This window comes from Rutidosis leptorrhynchoides, chromosome 11 (assembly GCF_046630445.1).
Source record: "Rutidosis leptorrhynchoides isolate AG116_Rl617_1_P2 chromosome 11, CSIRO_AGI_Rlap_v1, whole genome shotgun sequence".
Taxonomy (NCBI): domain Eukaryota; kingdom Viridiplantae; phylum Streptophyta; class Magnoliopsida; order Asterales; family Asteraceae; genus Rutidosis; species Rutidosis leptorrhynchoides.
The window spans coordinates 293,446,317-293,467,911 of record NC_092343.1 but is presented as its reverse complement, the minus strand read 5'-3'; positions in this window follow the sequence as shown (position 1 = coordinate 293,467,911).

Here is a 21,595-nt window from a genome sequence, read left to right as displayed (position 1 = left end):
CCACCTCATTTCTCATTTTCTTTTTTTCTTTTCATTCAACACTTCCATATTTTCTCTAAATTCATCAAAAAGCAAATCATCATCCATATTAAATCGATCAAGCTTCGGGCCAAACAAATTACATATTTGAACTCCTCGTGATCTCCTCTTCGATTCCATACCGATTTCATCTAATTTGGGTAACTTCCTAAAATCACTAGATTTTGTGTTCTTGATGATTTTGAGTTATAAAGTTGTTAATTAGTGTCTATGGCTCAAGTCTAACATGATTATGTGTTTGAATTGCTTGATTTGTTGTTTGGAAGAAACTTGCATGAACTAGTAAAATGGGTGTGTTTAATCTTGAGTTTTAGATGATTAAATGTTGTTAAATGTTATAAGTGCATGTATTAAATGTGTTCCTAGTGTTACTAGCTTCAATTTGATGTGTAGGTTGCATGAGAAAACTCAATAAACTTGATTAGTGATTTTGGTGGAATTGAGTTAGGGTTTGATGAACTTGAAATGATTATTTGATGCATTGATTGCCATGATTTGTTGTTAGTAAGTTGTTAGTTGTATTGTATGCTCAATTACCTACAAAATGGCATGTTGTATGTATGCATTGAATGCCCAAATCATAGATGTGCATTGGTGAGTTTGAAGCATTAAATGTATGCATTGAATGATCACTTGATTTGAAAACTCGATTGTTACAAATGAGGTTTTTGGTTGATGAATTGTGTTTAGTTGCATTCTATGTCAAAAGAGCTTTAAAACGATATAAGGTACAAGTCCTAGATGTTTGCGGTTTGTGTTTTAGGCTTGTTTGAGAGTTTGATCAAGTTTGGACAAGTGAAACAGACCAGGTGCCAGCACCCGGCTTATGCCGCGGCGCGGCCAACACCTGTCGCGGCGCGACATAAAGGGGGGCCAGGTTCTGACCTCCTTGTCCTAAATACGAAAAATGTTTGGCACGTTCTAGACCTCCAATTCACATGCAACTTGTTCTAACATGCTTATATATGAATAATTAGCATAGAAAATTTGTTCGGGACCCGACCCGAACATGTTGACTTTTTCGTTGACTTTGACCGACCAAAGTTTGACTTTTTGTCAAACTTAACCAATTGTTTATGCAATCTTTCTAACATGATTCTATACTTGTATCTTGCATGAGACTTGACAATTTGATTCACATGCTACATAATTGAGTCGTGTCGAGCCATATGACTAATTGAACACCTTTGACCCATCGTGACTATCGTTATTGATACAACCTATTTGTTTAGGTCAAGACTAGCTTTGTTCTCTTGCACACGTTTACTTGTCGAAGTACTTTTTGGGTTCGTGCATCAAAGGTGAGATCATAGTCCCACTTTTACTCTTTTTGAACTTACTTTCGGGATGAGAAAACATAAACGTTCTTTTAAACTAAGTGAACACAAGTACAGGAAAACAAACATTCTACATACGAGTTTGAACACAAATCCTCAATTCGATTATCATTAGTTACACTTGACGGGTGTAACCGAGAACTTATGTTATATGGCCATATGGGTTTGACAAACCCTCACTTCGGACGGTTCGCTACCGTCTACGGGTGAAATATATTTTCGAGAAACAGTGTATGTTCTAACACTATTATGATGGGGTTCAATGGAAGGAAGCGTTAAACCTTGATAATTGAGTGCTCGTGAATATTAACTTTTAGAATGTGTTACTACTTTATCAATGTTGCAAATCTTGTGGTTCGACTTACCTTTACTCACTTACTTAATTAAACCTATGATTTCACCAACGTTTTCGTTGACAGATTCTCTATGTTTTTCTCAGGTCCTTGAACTTAGGTGATACATGCTTCCGCTCATTCTTTTTGATACTTGCATTGGATGTCGAGTATACTTGCATACGTGGAGCGTCTTTTTGGCTACTTTAAACTTTGTCGCACGTGTTTCATATGAACTATAACTTTTGTTATGTACTTGTCATGGGAACTACTTTTGTAAACCTTGAAACATCCTTATTTATGAAATGAATGCGACATATTTTCGGTCAAACTTTGTTATAAAGACTTACGACCATGTAATGGGACCATACGTAGATGACGCCGTCATTTGACGATTTGTCGGGGTCGCTACAAGTGGTATCAGAGCCTTGGTTGTAGGGATTTAGAGTTCATTGGTGTCAACCCCGAGTCGTAGGGTACATTGGTGAGTCTAGACTACAACTGGCATATAGACTTGACATAGGAATTACTTGACTACTTGTGCATTTATACTCGAACTCTCTTACTCATATCTACTCTTATTCTATCTTAATCTCGCGTTGTATAATTAAATTGACACGCCACCTTGATTATATGAAGTAATGTAGCATGCACATATGAGTTAGGGTAATATAATTTCCGGGATTATATTACGGTGACACATATGAACATTCCGACATTATGACATAAAGAATTTAAGGCGGGTCAAGGATAATTTTCTCTCTATCTTTATTCCATATCACGGTCAGTATTATTTAGAATACTAACCAACGGTATTCTATTGTTTTGAAGGAACAATGCCTCCTCGCCGTGTACGACGCAATGAAACTCCCGAACAAGCCTTACAACGCATGATAGCCACCGCCATGGATGCGGCCATGGCCGGCCACTCGTCCAACAACAACAATAACAACAACCACAACAACAACAACCAAGGAGCCGGTAACTCTAGCGAAGGGTGCTCCTACAAAGCTTTCATGGGGTGCAAACCTCACACTTATGATGGAACCGGGGGACCGGTTGTGCTTACTCGTTGGTTTGAACAAACGGAGGCCGTCTTTAGTATAAGCGGATGTCGAGACCAAGATAAGGTCAAATACTCCACCCACACTTTCTCCGGTGTTGCTCTAACATGGTGGAACACCTATGTTCAATCTGTGGGTACCGATGAAGCTCATGCCCTTTCTTGGGCCGATTTGAAGGAAAAGATGATTGTTGAATATTTTCCGCGCGAAGAAACCCGAAAGCTTGAGCAAGAGCTCAGAGCTTTGAAGGCAGTCGGGAACGATCTTAAGGCTTACAATTTACGCTTCGCCGAACTATCTTTGATGTGTCCTAGTCTCGTTAACCCCGAATCTCAAAGGATTGAGCTCTACATGCACGGTCTTCCAAAAAGCATCAAACAAGGGGTGATGTCATCCAAACCCGCTACTCATCAAGCCGCTATGAACATGGCCCGCCAATTAATCGAAACGGTTGACGAAATCGTAGTGCCGGCTCCTAAGGCCGAGGACAAGTCGGGTGGCAACAAAAGGAAATGGGAAGCCACTCCATCAACCAACTACAACAACAACACCTTCACCAAAAAGCCTTTCAACAACGACGGCAAGAAAGGTTATGTCGGAAACCTACCTTTTTGCAACAAATGCCACAAGCATCATCACGGCGAATGTAACAAGCTAATTTGTCACCGTTGCCAAGGAGTTGGTCATAGGGCCAACAATTGCACAAGCGCCGCCCCCGTCGCTCGAAAGGGGCCCAATCCTCCAAAAACGGCTACTTGTTACGAATGTGGTCAACCGGGTCATTATAGGAACGAATGCCCGAAGAAGAAATCCAACCCCAACAATCGAGGCCGAGCCTTTAACATCAACACCGAGGAAGCCCGAGACGACAACGAATTAGTCACGGGTACGTTTCTTCTCAACAACACTTATGTTACATGCTTATTCGATTCGGGTGCCGATAAATGTTTTATGTCTAAGACTTTGGCTCCTACTCTTTGCACTCCACCACACCCTTTAGATACTACTTATTCCATTGAAGTGGCCGACGGAAAACTTTTAAGTGCCGACACATATTACCGGAGGTGTACTTTGAATATTTTGGGTAATGAATTTGAAATTGACTTGATACCCATGGAACTAGGAAGTTTTGATGTAATAATCGGTATGAATTGGATGGTCAAAAATAAATCTCACATTCTTTGCGATCTTCACGCAATCCGAATTTCTATCGAGAATGGTGAACCATTGATTGTCTATGGCGACAAGAATTGCACCGGACTCAATCTCGTTTCGTGCCTTAAAGTTCGAAAGCTACTTCGCAAGGGTTGTTTCGCGATTCTTGCTCACGTTAAGAAAGTCGAGGCCGACGAAAAGCGCATCGACGATGTGCCAATTGTTAGTGACTATTTCGATGTATTTCCCGACGAATTACCGGGTCTTCCACCTCATCGACCGGTTGAATTTCAAATCGATCTTATTCCGGGAGCCGCACCCGTAGCGCGTGCACCATATAGACTCGCTCCATCCGAATTGCAAGAATTGCAAAGTCAAATCCAAGAGTTACTTGACCGTGGTTTCATTCAACCTAGCCATTCACCATGGGGCGCTCTGATTTTGTTCGTCAAGAAGAAAGACGGATCCTTACGAATGTGCATTGATTACCGTGAACTAAACAAATTGACGAATAAAAACCGATATCCTCTTCCGCGCATTGATGACCTCTTTGATCAACTACAAGGGTCTTGTGTATATTCAAAAATCGATCTCCGTTCGGGTTATCATCAACTAAGGGTTAAGGGGGAATATGTCTCCAAAACCGCTTTCTGGACTCGTTATGGTAGTTATGAATTCCTTGTCATGCCATTTGGTCTCACTAACGCACCGGCGGTGTTTATGGATCTCATGAACCGCGTGTGCAAACCTTACCTCGACAAATTCGTTATCGTGTTCATTGACTATATTTTGGTCTATTCTAAAAGCGAAGAGGAACACAAAGAACATCTCCGACTCGTGCTTGAACTCTTGAGAAAAGAACAACTCTAGGCCAAATTCTCCAAGTGTGAATTTTGGTTGAAGGAAGTTCAATTCCTCGGTCACGTTGTAAGTGATCAAGGCATTAAAGTCGATCCCGCGAAAATCGAAGCCATTAGTAAATGGGAGACTCCTACTACTCCTACTCAAATTCGTCAATTCTTGGGTCTCGCCGGATACTATCATAAATTCATCAAGGATTTCTCCTTAATCGCTCGTCCTTTAACCGCGTTAACTCACAAGGAACGAAAATTCGTTTGGACATCCGAACAAGAAACCGCATTCCAAATCTTGAAAACTAAGCTAACCACCGCTCCTATCTTGTCACTTCCCAAAGGCAATGATGACTTTGTTGTATATTGCGATGCCTCGAAAAACGGTTATGGGTGTGTACTAATGCAACGAAAGAAAGTCATTGCTTATGCCTCTCGACAAATCAAGGTTCACGAACGAAACTACACGACTCATGATCTTGAACTCGGTGCCGTCATCTTTGCACTTAAGTTATGGAGACATCATTTTCTTGGTACCAAGAGTACTATCTTTACCGATCACAAAATTCTCCAACATATCTTCGATCAAAAGCAACTAAACATGAGACAACGAAGGTGGATTGAGACCTTGAACGATTACAATTGCGAGCTTCGTTATCACCCCGGAAAGGCAAATGTAGTGGCCGATGCCTTAATTCGAAAGGAAAGAGCGGTGCCTCTTCGCGTCCGAGCATTAAACTTCACCATCCACTCCAACCTTAATAGCCAAATTCGTGTAGCCCAAGAGGAGGCTCTTAAGGACAACAACATCGCACGTGAACTTTTGAATATTCTCGTCTCTCGATTCGAAGTTAAGGAGACCGGACTTCGATATTACGCTGGAAAGATTTGGGTGCCTAGATATGGCGATTTACGAAACCTCATCTTAGACGAAGCCCACAAATCACGATACTCGATTCATCCCGGTGCCAATAAGATGTACCACGACCTTAAAGAACGATATTGGTGGCCGAACATCAAAAAGGAAGTTGCTAGATACGTTGCCAAATGTTTGACTTGCGCTAAAGTCAAAGCCGAACACCAAAGACAGTCCGGGTTACTTCAACAACCCGAGATTCCGCAATGGAAGTGGGAAAGGATCACGATGGATTTTATCACCAAGTTACCGAAAACGTCGGGCGGTTACGATACTATTTGGGTCATCGTCGATCGCCTCACCAAATCCGCACACTTCCTCGCCATGAAGGAAACCGACAAAATGGAGAAACTTGCACGACTTTAAATTAAGGAGATTGTAGCCCGTCACGGTGTACCCTTATCAATCATCTCCGACCGAGATGGCCGTTTCGTTTCTAGGTTTTGGTGTACCTTACAAGAAGCGTTGGGAACGCGTTTAGACATGAGTACCGCATATCATCCTCAAACCGATGGGCAAAATGAACGTACGATACAAACCTTGGAGGATATGTTACGAGCTTGCGTTGTTGACTTTGGAAAAGCTTGGGACAAGCACTTACCTCTCGCCGAATTCTCTTACAATAATAGTTATCATGCGAGTATAAAGGCCGCACCTTTCGAAGCGTTATATGGTCGAAAGTGTCGCTCTCCTCTTTGTTGGGCCGAAGTGGGTGACGTGCAAATTTCCGGGCCCGAACTCATTCACGAAACCACCGAGAAGATCCTTCAAATTCGAGATAGGATTCGGACGGCCCGGAGTCGTCAAAAATGCTATACCGACAAAAGACGCAAAGACCTCGAATTTCAAGTCGGTGACCGCGTCATGTTAAAAGTCGCACCTTGGAAGGGTGTCATCCGTTTTGGGAAACGTGGGAAACTGAATCCACGGTATGTTGGTCCTTTCGAAATCTTAGAGCGTGTTGGAACCGTTGCGTATCGTTTGGATCTTCCGCCTCAACTAAGCTCCGTCCATCCTACTTTTCATGTATCTAACTTGAAGAAATGTCTTGCCGAGCCCGATATCGTCGTCCCTCTCGAGGAACTTACTATTAATGACAAACTCCATTTTGTGGAGGAACCGGTTGAAATTGTGGACTACGTCGAGAAGGAATTGAAGCAAAGCCGGATCCCGATTGTTAAGGTCCGATGGAACGCCAAAAGAGGACCCGAGTTTACTTGGGAAAGGGAAGATCAAATGCGAAAGAAATACCCTCATCTATTTCCGGTTCCGGAAACGTCAGACTCCGAGGAAGAAACAACGATTACTACGCCTGCTTAAATTTCGGGACGAAATTTCTTTTAAGGAGTAGGTAATGTAACATCCCGTCTTTTTCCGTTTACTTTTCCGTTTAACTAATTTAAACTCCGTTATATGTTTATAACATCTCCCGTTAACACGCGTTTCAAATTATCGTGTCTAGGTAATTTAACGCACCCGATTATAACTTGAGGGACTTGTTTCGCCAAAACACCAAAATGATGACTAGCACTTGACTAGTCAACCATCTTCCACCTCATTTCTCATTTTCTTTTTTTCTTTTCATTCAACACTTCCATATTTTCTCTAAATTCATCAAAAAGCAAATCATCATCCATATTAAATCGATCAAGCTTCGGGCCAAACAAATTACATATTTGAACTCCTCGTGATCTCCTCTTCGATTCCATACCGATTTCATCTAATTTGGGTAACTTCCTAAAATCACTAGATTTTGTGTTCTTGATGTTTTTGAGTTATAAAGTTGTTAATTAGTGTCTATGGCTCAAGTCTAACATGATTATGTGTTTGAATTGCTTGATTTGTTGTTTGGAAGTAACTTGCATGAACTAGTAAAATGGGTGTGTTTAATCTTGAGTTTTAGATGATTAAATGTTGTTAAATGTTATAAGTGCATGTATTAAATGTGTTCCTAGTGTTACTAGCTTCAATTTAATGTGTAGGTTGCATGAGAAAACTCCATAAACTTGATTAGTGATTTTGGTAGAATTGAGTTAGGGTTTGATGAACTTGAAATGATTATTTGATGCATTGATTGCCATGATTTGTTGTTAGTAAGTTGTTAGTTGTATTGTATGCTCAATTACCTACAAAATGGCATGTTGCATGTATGCATTGAATGCCCAAATCATAGATGTGCATTGGTGAGTTTGAAGCATTAAATGTATGCATTGAATGATCACTTGATTTGAAAACTCGATTGTTACAAATGAGGTTTTTGGTTGATGAATTGTGTTTAGTTGCATTCTATGTCAAAAGAGCTTTAAAACGATATAAGGTACAAGTCCTAGATGTTTGCGGTTTGTGTTTTAGGCTTGTTTGAGAGTTTGATCAAGTTTGGACAAGTGAAACTGACCAGGTGCCAGCACCCGGCTTATGCCGCGGCGCGGCCAACACCTGTCGCGGCGCGACATAAAGGGGGGCCAGGTTCTGACCTCCTTGTCCCAAATACGAAAAATGTTTGGCACGTTCTAGACCTCCAATTCACATGCAACTTGTTCTAACATGCTTATATATGAATAATTAGCATAGAAAATTTGTTCGGGACCCGACCCGAACATGTTGACTTTTTCATTGACTTTGACCGACCAAAGTTTGACTTTTTGTCAAACTTAACCAATTGTTTATGCAATCTTTCTAACATGATTCTATACTTGTATCTTGCATGAGACTTGACAATTTGATTCACATGCTACATAATTGAGTCGTGTCGAGCCATAGGACTAATTGAACACCTTTGACCCATCGTGACTATCGTTATTGATACAACCTATTTGTTTAGGTCAAGACTAGCTTTGTTCTCTTGTACACGTTTACTTGTCGAAGTACTTTTTGGGTTCGTGCATCAAAGGTGAGATCATAGTCCCACTTTTACTCTTTTTGAACTTACTTTCGGGATGAGAAAACATAAACGTTCTTTTAAACTAAGTGAACACAAGTACAGGAAAACAAACATTCTACATACGAGTTTGAACACAAATCCTCAATTCGATTATCATTAGTTACACTTGACGGGTGTAAGCGAGAACTTATGTTTTATGGCCATATGGGTTTGACAAACCCTCACTTCGGACGGTTCGCTACCGTCTACGGGTGAAATATATTTTCGAGAAACAGTGTATGTTATAACACTATTATGATGGGGTTCAATGGAAGGAAACGTTAAGCCTTGATAATTGAGTGCTCGTGAATATTAACTTTTAGAATGTGTTACTACTTTATCAATGTTGCAAATCTTGTGGTTCGACTTACCTTTACTCACTTACTTAATTAAACCTATGATTTCACCAACGTTTTCGTTGACAGATTCTCTATGTTTTTCTCAGGTCCTTGAACTTAGGTGATACATGCTTCCGCTCATTCTTTTTGATACTTGCATTGGATGTCGAGTATACTTGCATACGTGGAGCGTCTTTTTGGCTACTTTAAACTATGTCGCACGTGTTTCATATGAAATATAACTTTTGTTATGTACTTGTCATGGGAACTACTTTTGTAAACCTTGAAACATCCTTATTTATGAAATGAATGCGACATATTTTCGGTCAAACTTTGTTATAAAGACTTACGACCATGTAATGGGACCATACGTAGATGACGCCGTCATTTGACGATTTGTCGGGGTCGCTACAATCTCAGATCGGAATAGTTGTGGAAATATCTCCAGAAATATGGAGAATATGTATAATGGAAGATATGAATATATCTTATAATATCTAAGATAAGATGATGATGAAAAATATCATCTGGAAAGGTTTAAAATAAGAAGTAGGGTTCTTACTAACGGTTTCAGCAGGCACTGAATCATTTGGATTCTTTGAAGGCAGGTTCAGTTCTTGTGATTTATCCATAGCCCCTTTCATACTTTGCTCAATCCGTTTTCCAGTTCCAAACCTTCTCTTTTTCTGAGCTTTAACAACACACTGTACTTTATCATCAAACTTTTGACTGTTAAAGTCGTTTACAGTTTTTGCTGCTTCATCAGCATTTCAAGAACTAGTTCGCAGTTCAGGGTGTCTTTCAGAAACTTCACATTCGAAGTATGAAATTCTTAGGGATAGACATTATAGGTATAACTGGAGAAGTTCTGCGAGATTTTCAAAATACTGATTGCAGTTTCTGCCAAAGAGATGACGAGTTGATGGTACATCGGCTGATGATGTCGTGGAATATAAAAGGCTCTCCGGTAACGATGGCGAAAGGACAACATATATGTATCGAGGTTATAAGTAGACTAGTTTTACTGAGAAGTCAAAGTTAACTTGTTGGAGCTGTGACAAAATTGGCTACTTTGAAAAGGAATCGTAAGGTTGTTTTTGCTAATAAATGGTAAAGGATTCAACACGGTACGTGTTAAACTATGAATTTGGGTTCGAGATTTTTTCAGGTGCATAAATCTTTTCTTCTGTAGATGAAGTGCGGTTGGTTCAGCTTCTCGGTGGAGGTGTTTTCAAAAATCATGAAGGATTTGAAAGCGGATTGTAATTGTCGAGGTGCAAATGAGGTTTAAGATAAAATCAAGTGGCAAACTTGAAGAATTGTTTAGTTTCATATGTTATAATCAATATTTTAATTCATTTTAATTGTCCAAAGTTAGCAGTCCAATAGTCCAATAGTCCAATAGTCCAATAGTCCAATGAATTCATATATAATTTAATATATAATTAATTAATACGTATCGTGACCCGTGTACCGGTCTCAGTATTGATCACAACTCAAACCATATATATATTTTGGAATCAACTCCAACCCTGTATCGCCAACTCTAACATTCACATATAGAGTGTCTATGGTTGTTCCGAAATATATATATATAGATGGGTCAATATGATAGGTCGAAACCTTGTATACGTGTCCCGTTATTTAAAGTACGTAAAATAAATAAATAGATATCATGACCCGTGTACAACGTATTGTCTCAGAATTAATCCGACATATTGTGTACATGTGTCCCGATTTAAAGTGCGTAAAAGTAAATAACAGAAATTAAATGACGATAAATAAGATTGCGATAAAGAAAATGTAATACGGAATTAACAGTTAGCTGGGAACAGTTAGCTAGGAACAGTTAGCGTGGAATCTTAACCATATTTCAATTAATTAATTCGTTTGTTTCTAACAAATTTTTATCATGTTCAATGTTTTCTTCATTATGCCACTTGTTGGATTCTGATAGGTAAAAATTCAATTATGAAATTTGAACGGAAATGGCTAGTTTGTGGTGAACAGATACATATATCGGTGGTTGTAAGTGGGATAGTAAATGACCGTTGAATCAGATTTGAAGAATGTACAATGTAACTTATTAATGTGAAATCTAAATATTCCTCGGGTACTACCTACCCGTTAAAATATTTTCATCATTAACAGTTTGTACGGAAGAATTTTTAATTACAATCCTTATGAAAATATACTTGCATATATATTTTCTTCGGATGTAATCATGGATTTAATGAGTCAATAAAATATTAAACTCATTTGATTTGTCGTTATTACTAGATTACATGATCTCTAAAACATTAGAGATCATAATCGTCATGTCAAACGAAGACAAATGAGGTAAAATGATACGTAAAGCGAAAATAATTGATGTAGAACGATATGTAGAACGAAGATCATACTCGGAGTACAGATGGTGATATTGAAGCGTGTGAGGTTGATATCTAGGAAACAGATTGTGATGTTGAGAGTTACGGCGCGATTGTGGTTTGGGGTGATAAGAGTACTGTTGACGTTGATGATGGTGGTGCTAATTATGCTGCTGGTGCTGCTGCTGGTGTTTGTAACCTTCGCACCATATTCTCCAAGGCCGTTCCACGAGCGCTAAGTTCCTTATCTTCTGCTAGTACACCGGGATGATTGACAGTTGGAGTGAGCGAATGATCAAGATTCGAAATATGGGATAGTATATAATCGTGACGAGACACTCTGGAAATAAGAGAGATAATGGTGTTTCGAATAGGTTCGCCGGTAAGTGTTTCAGTTTCATCGCCAAGAGGGCAATTTGGTGAATGGAAAGGATCTTCGATGTGAAATGATTTTCAGATATCGGTTGATATTCTAACTATATAGAATATATATATATATTTATATATATATATATATATATATATATATATATATATATATATATATATATATATATATATATATATATATATATATATATATATATATATATATATATATATATATATATAGTCCTAAAGGTTTAGTAGACTACGGAGGAATTTACGGTATATGTCAGGCAAGCCTACAGATGTGCTAAGATATGAATTATCAGATACGCTAAGATATGAATTTTGTCTATACACTATCAATGCAGTAAGTGCAGTAAGACGTGTCTAGACTTAAGAATGATAAGCAGGCAATTCCCTAAGGATGATAAGTAGATGATTTCCGACTAGATATGATAAGCAAAACTTTTGACATGTAGACACGGTCAAAGTCCAGACTCATTAATGTATCCTAACAACTACTAGTTAGACACACTAATGCAAGACCTGGTTCGCTAAGACCACCGCTCTGATACCAACTGTAGTAACCCGTCCTAATCCTCCTGGACGAAGTCATCAACATTTGGTCCCATTGCGATGATCGACTCCAAGTAATGTCCTTTACATGAGCTAATGCACAGCGGAAGACTTAATTCGTACCTGAGAATAACATGCTTTAAAACGCCAACATAAAGTTGGTGAGATATAGGTTTGATGCTAGTAGCGTTATAACTATGGACCACAAGATTTCATATATTTAAACATAGTACACTCGTAAGTGTATGAAAGACATTCTAAGTTTGTTGAGCACCTGGTAACCAAACTTTACAAGTATAAAACAGCACATATTCCCTTTATATATAATCGCACTACACCGTACCAAGTGTAGCCACCTAAACGAAGTACTGTGAAACCGTTGAAAACTGGTCGTCCAGCCCGGTTGGGGATGTCAGCCCGATAGATCTATCAACAGGATTCGCGTTTACACTGGCCCATGTAATTAATAGTTACCAAGTTATAGGGAGATATGCAGTAGTACAACTCAACGTAGAACGTAATTTTAGTCACTTGTGTCCATAACGTAAATCATTTATAAAAGTAGCGCATGTATTCTCAGCCCAAAAATATTTAGAGTTTAAAAGGGACGATATACTCACCATACTGTATTTTGTAGTAAAAATACATATAACATCACTGAACACGTATAAGGTTGGCCTCGGATTCACGAACCTATATCAAGTACGTATATTAACATATGTAATTGTAATCAAATAATTTCACCTATTAATCATGTAATATTTATATATTTAATGTTAGTAGTTTATATAAAATTTTATACTAAATTCCAATATATCTTTTATTTATATATTAAACCTTAATTTATATAATATATATATTTATATATATATATATATATATATATATATATATATATATATATATATATATATATATATATAATAAAGATGTTAATATGTTTAATATATTATTATAGGTAATATTAATATAATTATAGTATATGAAAAAGTATATTTTTGTGTACAAAATCTTTAATTGTTATAATAATAATAATAATAATAATAATAATAATAATAATAATAATAATAATAATAATAATAATAATAATAATAATAATAATAATAATAATAATAATAATAATAATAATAATAATAATAGTAGTAGTAGAAGTGATTACTACCTTTAAAGCTTTTCCTAAAAAAAATACCCCAGGCAGGGTTCGAACCCGTGACCTCTTGTTCGAACACAAACAAACCCAACCACCTAATCCATCTCATTTTACAGAAATTATTATACCCGTATATCTATTGAACCTATCTACTTTCAGCTCGGCCCAACTGCACAATCTCGGCCCAACATAAACATAGAAGCCCGATAAAAAAAAATATCCTTCAGCCCGTTTTGAAATAATATTTAAACTAAGCCCAAGTAACAAAAATAAAGTTTCTGTGTTTGATTCTCGAACAGACGAATACAGCAAACATACACGATCATCATCATCATCTAATCGCGATCTCTTCATAATCAAAACGCCATCATCGTCTCATGATCATAACATCGTCAATATCATCCTCATCATCATCTCTGTATCATCTATCATCATCATTCTTCATAATCATTATACATCAATCAAACAGAATTGTAATAGGAGCTGAGTCATACTGAACTTCACCAGCCTTGAGAATACACTCGCAAGTATTCACTAGCCCACCGTTGCAGCCCACTTCATATGAAATCTTTTCTGCTGGATTACAGCCCAACTTTACAACTATGTTTACGGCCCAAAATAACCTTAAAGGGGTTGGTTTCCTTTTCCCTCGTTAAATGACGATTGAAATAATAAAACAAGTAAAACAAGTATGTTTAATAATTGAAATACTAGCTGGCAAAGGAGAATTATTGGACACTTGCAACCACAAATTAATCTCTCTTTTCCCCCACCCACTTGAAGATGTCGACACCCCACAAAAATAATGATAACTTAGGGAGTATAAAAAAATACATCATGCAGTCTTCGCTATGCATATTTCATCTTTATTGCTATGCACATATCCTCTTCATTAATATCATCACCTTTCATTTTATAGTTAAAGCGTAAACATAAGTGGTGCAGTCGAAAATAGTTCACGAGGATGGCTCAGTAGGCGGTGAAAGGTAGTTCTTTGATCAAGAATAGAAAAGAGAAAAGGAAGAGAGAAGAGAGAGATAGGGTGATGTTCTTGAAGATGGGTGTGGCTTAGGGTGGCGATGATGAGATGGTTTTCGATTAACAGAAGGTGGTACTTGATAAGAAAAGAAGGACGAGAATATATATATATATATATATATATATATATATATATATATATATATATATATATATATATATATATATATATATATATATACAGGTGGTTTGGTCGTTCATGGTGGCGGTTTGGTGGTGGTTTACAAGGTGGTTGTCGAACAGAAGTGGAGCAGAAGGTTCAATGGTGATTCATGATGGTTTCGAGTGATGGTTGTTTAAGTTCACAAAGAAGAGAAGGAGAGAGTAGTTCGATGGTGGGTTACGGTGGTTGTGAGCTTGGTGGTGAGCACGGTGGTGGTGTCCCGGTGAGATTTCAACAGAAAACAGAAGGAATTTTAGAGAGAGAATAAAAGAGTGATGATATGAGTGTTGACGGAATGTTTATGGTGGTGATGATTGAACTAAGGTGGCGGTTAAAGAGTCGGGTGGCGGTTGTCGGCGGTGATGGTGGCCGGTTGCAGGAGAAGGTGGCATAGGCTCCCGGTTGTAACCTTCTTGGCTCTAGGTTGTGAGTGTTTAAGATGGTACATGTATTTAATACAAATGACTCATATTGTGGACAAAAAAAAAATGCACAGGACCTTTGTTAATAATGTAATTCACGAGATATTAATCTGATTTGCAAATTCACAATTTATAATTAGAAATGAGAATTGGATGAGTGATATAAAATCACAATTGGTCGATTTTATATAAAGGAGGGTAGATCAATTCTAGCCAAAGATAAGAAAACAAAAAAATATACAGTAGATGGAGAAAAACTAACAGGTTCGTACCAATTTGGAACAGATAATAAGAAAATTACGATTAAATATTATATTCTAATTAATTTGTACCCTTTAAAGATTCTGAGATCAAATAACAGTTTAAAGGTGATAATGATATTTAATAGAATAAATATCTATACCTATATACTGGTTATATATATATATATATATATATATATATATATATATATATATATATATATATATATATATATATTTATATTTGTATATATTTATTTACATATTTATTTACACACCATTGTTCGTGAATCTTCGGGCATGGTCAAAGGGTAACTGATTATCCGAATATAGATTTCAAACTTTCTAGACTCAACATTATAGATTTTGCTTATCGTATCGGAAATATATAAAGATTAAGGTTTAAATTTGGTCGGAAATTTCCGGGTCATTACACTACGCTTGGAGATTTGAGGGAATTAATCCTTACAGAAGCGCATAAATCGAGATTGTCAGTGCATCCAGGTAGTACAAAGATGTACATAGACTTGAAAATGTTGTATTGGTGGTCGACTATGAAGACAGATGTTGCAGGTTTTGTTGAAAAGTGTCATATTTGTGCTCAAGTTAAAGCAGAACATCAGAAACTGTATGGGTCTCTACGACAGTTAGAAATTCCTCAGTGGAAATGGGATCACATAACGATGGATTTTGTAACCAAGTTACCCCGAACCCAGAAAGGACATGACATGATCTGGGTGATAGTGGATCGTCTGACAAAGAGTGCTCACTTCTTAGCTACTTGTGAAACCGCCTCATTGAGTGATCTAGCAGAATTGTACTTGAAAGAAATCGTTAGTCGACATGGTGTACCGTTATCTATAGTTTCCGACCGAGATACTAGATTTGTATCGAACTTCTGGAACAGTTTGCAGCAGAATTTGGGTACACGTGTGAATCTAAGTATAGCTTATCATCCTCAGACAGACGGTCAGAGTGAACGAACGATTCAGACATTAGAAGACATGTTGAGAGCATGTGTCTTAGAATATGGTGGTTCTTGGGATTCACATCTTCCATTGATAGAGTTTGCTTACAACAATTCGTATCACTCGAGTATAGGGATGCCGCCGTATGAAATGTTGTATGGTCGAAAATGCAGAACTCCTACTTGTGGGTTAGAAGCAGGTGAGAAACAATTTGCAGGTCCCGAAATTGTTCAGATAACTGCAGAAAAGGTTGAAATCGCACGTGAGAAGTTAAAAGCAGTAAGAGATCGACAAAAGATGTATGCTGATCCGCGCAGACGTCCGGTGACATTTAATGTAGGTGATCGTGTATACTTAAAAGTTTCACCATGGAAGGGAGTGATCAGATTTGGTAAACGTGGTAAGTTAGCACCAAGGTTTATTGGGCCATTCCCGATCACAGAGATTTTGAATGATCAGACCGTTGTTTTGGATCTTCCTTCAGAGTTAGCAGGGATTCATAACATGTTCAATGTGTGCTATTTGAGGAAGTGTAAAGTAGAGGAGGAAAGTCAGATTCTTCCTTTGAAGGATTTGAAGGTTGACTTGACCAAGAAATTAGTGTAAGAGCTGATTAAGATAGTGGATAAGAAAGTCACCAAGTTAAGAAGGAAGCTGATTCCAATGGTGTTAGTAGAGTGGCGACACAGTTTAGGTTCCAACCTGACATGGGAAACCGAGGAGTTAATGAGGGCGCGTTATCCCCAGTTGTTTGACCTTGACCAGATTCCGAGGACGGAATCTTCTTAAGGGGGTAGATTTGTAACATCCTCAATCAGGCCTAGATGTAAGATTACTAAGGTGCCCTTAAGTTAGCATTGTGATAGTATATGTTTTTATTTTTATTTAATATTTATTATTATTTAATGCTGTGGTTAGGACCAGTTTGTGACAAGGGTCACAGAACAGGTTTGTTTATTTAATTTGGACTTCGTTTAGGTTGCCAAATGATGTACGAAAGATATCAGATAACTAATAAATACCCGTGTATCACAAAGTATGGGATTTAATCCCAAATAATAGACTGATGTCTATCCCCTTCTTTCATTTTCCAGAAAATTCCCAAAACACTCCCGTACTTTCCTTTCACCTACAATCAAACCCTAATTTCTAATTCTTGCTTTAGAGCTCAAATCGTTTATATTATTGTGTTCCTTGTGATTCACTGATTCTAACAAGGTAAGATTCATAGCTTTTCATGCTTTAATCTTTGAGAAATTAGAGTTTTTGTGTTAGTTTTCATAAAAGTGTAAATTGGGTCAAAATGGGTTGATTTGGTGTTGTTAGTGTCAAAACTTTGTGGGTTTGTGTTTCTAAATGATCAGTGTACTTGATTTGGTAAGTTTTAAGGTTAAAAACGAGCTCTAGGTCGAGAACTGGTGAGTTTGGTGAGAAACCCGTCACTTTGGTAGCTGCTGTTACAGATGAACTACCCTCGGCCAATGGTCTCTGACCCTTGACCGATGGTGTCTGACGATCGGTCGATGAACTACACCCTCGACCGATGGTGGAAGTCCTTCGACCAACGGATGTAATTTTAACGATCGACCGATGGTGTGGTCGATCGGCCGATGGTGTAGTGACGATCGGCCGATAGTCTCTGACAATCGACCGATGGTCTTAGACAATGAAATTTTTACTAAGTGTTGAATTATAGCTGTTATGCTGCCCGTTTGTATTTTAATGATTTTGATGTAAATTTCAAAAGTGCATAAGTGTTAAGGAGAAAATTTTTAGCGGACAGTTTTTCTGACAAAAATTTATATATTGTGTTATTTAGTGTTAATGGACGATAACTAACTTGGTTTGCCTTATGTTCAGGTGAAAAAGATAAGGAAGCCGCTCAGTAGTAGATTATCTGAGCTAGTTGCTGGTAATTGGTGAGTGGGACTAACCGGAGAATATAGTATATAGAAGCATGTTACATTATGATTGCCATGCATGTTAGATATACTTATTATTGTGGTTAGTTAGTTCTTGTGATGACTGCATGTTAGATTGATGCTTGTCTGCTGGAGCCCAGTGCGTCCCTATTGTGTGGTAGCCTCGGTAGGAGAGATCAACCTGCGGCTTGGGTTCATCTGTGGTAACCTAGACAGCCGTGGTGTATATATATGTGAATGACGCGTCCATCGCGTGTGGATTATGTATATACATACGGTGGTGGAGGAACTTCTGGTAAGCCCCAGTCCGATCAGCTGGTGGTTAATGGTTTTGCCGAGCCGCCAGAGTCTCTGTAGACGGCACTTGGGTGATGTTTGTGTGTTAGACTATGTGACATGATTAGTATAACACTTATGTATGCAATGGCCTGTAGTTAGTCGTACTCACTTAGCTTCGTGCTAATTCCCCTCCATCTCCTCCCTGCAGGTTGATAACTTTTGTAGATTGTGCTTTTTGGGAGAAGACGAGCATGGTGATATTATGTTTGACAGAAGTCAACTCTGATGTTGTCGTGTTTTGTTTAAACAGTGATATTTTGTAAATGTATTGTAAATACGTCCTCTCCATATAAACAAGTATTTTGTAATGACACTTGACACTGGTTGTATTAATAATAGTTAATGTTTATTTGGTAATTAATAAATAAATGCTTCCGCCACGTATATATAAAAAAAATCAGCGGTGTCACACTAGTCTTTCTCACACTAAAATTGTAAGTTTTTAAATTTTCTTCTTCTTCTTCTTCTTCTCTTCATAATCACGGCATCATCATCATCTTAAGATCAAGCTTTTTAGCTTTTTGATCTTGTTATATATTGTAGATTCAAACTTTGATTTGAATCCTTCAAGAACATGAATGATTCAAGCTTTCTAGCTTTGGATCTTCATTACTTTGATGGATCTAAGCTTTATAGCTTAAGATCACTTTGTTTTTGTTAAAAGATCAAAACTTGTGTTTATGATCTTCATGAAACTTGAAGATCTAGCTTTTTGCTTTAAAGATCTTTAAGAACATAAAAGATTCAAGCTTTCTAGATTTGGATCTTCATTACTTTGATGGATCTAAGCTTTATAGCTTAAGATCACTTTGTTTTTATTAAAAGATCAAAACTTGTGTTTATGATCTTCATGAAACTTGAAGATCTAGCTTTTTGCTTTAAAGATCTTCAAGAACATAAAAGATTTAAGCTTTCTAGCTTTGAAATCTCATAATTATTGTTAAGGGATCGAAGCTTTCTATCTTAGGGTTTCATTACTTTGTTTTATCAAATTTATGTAACTTAAGGTCTTGCTTGTTTGATTGAATCAAAGTTTGTAGCTTTAATCTTTAATAGAACTTGTATTTATGTTGAGACTAAGAACATGATGTAACCTTGGTTCATCATCCATCTAAAACTCTTAAGTGAGTTGTATTTCTCCTTAGTCTTGACATGGTGTGTTGATGGTTGAAACTTGGTCAAAGTGAAGCTAAAACATCAAAGAGTTGTACACTTGAAGCTTACACGCATTAAGGATGAGAACCGTGATGAGCATCAAGCACCAAGAAACCCACCGGAGCACTTGTATTTTATTTTTCGGGGTCTGATCAGACTCCTGGGGCTTCTGGAAAGTTGATTTCTAGATAGTTCGGTTCGAGTAGATGACTTTTCGTTTAAGACTCGCCTAAATCCGATATACAGTTTAGGATTTATAGTCTTCTGAAAGTCACTACGCCTTTGTAACGACGTGCTGAAAATTCTGACCTACTCGCCTTTGACCGGTCGCCACGGTCAAACGACATCGAGTTAGGATCTGAAAATTTGACAGCGGTAAGAAGACTCACATACAGAGCCTTGGCCACTGACTAATGATACGCATAGCGCATCGGGCTAATATTTGATCTTTAAGCCTGGCCCGTTAGCGGCCCGTTAGCCTTTTCCCTTAAAACTCTAATATTGCATCTACTATAAAACGTTTCATGAGTAGACCATGACTTTGTGCTATGGACTACTCTTTACTAAGTCCATGGTCGCGTAAGCACGCCCATGGCATATCTTTACTAAGTCCATGGTCGCGTAAGCGCGCCCATGGCATATCTTTACTAAGTCCATGGTCGCGTAAGCGCGCCCATGGCATATCTTCACTAAGACCATGGTTGCGCAGGCGCTCATGGCATATTTTCATAAGTCCTTGGTCGCGAAATGCCCTTGGCCGCTATAAATAAGACCATGGACGCATGGCAGTACTTTGTAAATCCATGATTGTGAAATGCTCATGGCCATTATTATAGTTCAAGACAACTAAAGAACTTTAGTTATCTTGAACTGGGGGAGTAACGATATACTAATATACTATCAGTATACTTTATCGGCATTATTATATGGGTTTATGTTTCGTAATTGTCCCGCATAGACATAAATGTATAAATCACACCTAAAGTATAACATTTAGGTGTTCGACGTTGGAGCTGTCATGATCACGGCGTCATAAATGCTCATTACGCATCATTACTTGGCGCACAAGATGCGCATCAAATGCTTATTGCAACTTTATTAAACGTGACAATTCTTTCAAGCATCATGCGGTGGCATATATAATAACTTCGATATGATACATTTGCTATATATCATACCGAACTTGGGGGACATAATGATACGCATAGCGCATCGGGCTAATATTTGATCTTTAAGCCTGGCCCGTTAGCGGCCCGTTAGCCTTTTCCCTTAAAACCCTAATATTGCCTCTATAAATAAAGGGTAGCCCTCTACCCTAAAAACACACACACATCCTAGAAGCTAAAACGCTTCTCTTCCTCTAGGGTTTTACCTACACCATCGTGTAGGGTTTTTCCCTACGCCGCCAGTCGACACGCCATGATGGCGGCCAAACAGCCATAACCACCCTCCCGAAATCATCATCTCGGCTAGGGTTATCACGGTAACCGGATCGGAGGTTAAAGCCGATGTATATAACAAACCCTCATCTATTGCACTCAAGCGTGTTCTCGACCTTCGGTGGAAATATGCTTGATCAATTGGCGCCATCCGTGGGACCCTTTGACAAAAAGTCGATGCTCTCAACATAAACTGCTTCAGGCTACACGCATGTAAGTTTTTCTTTTTCTCGACTGAAGCAATTAAACAAGTTAATACAGAATGTTTATGATCCGTATCCGCTGTCATCATACCCAATTCAATTAACATGATTTAATATCGGATCTAACATATTATGACAGAAGGTTTTGTCAAAAACTAATTTAATATTGGATGTATATCCATTGTCGTTCGTATAGGATATTTATGATTTAAATATAAATATGGTTCATATGTTAAATAGAATCATCCACTTGGTTAAAAGTTTTATCAAACTTATTCTTGGCTTTTA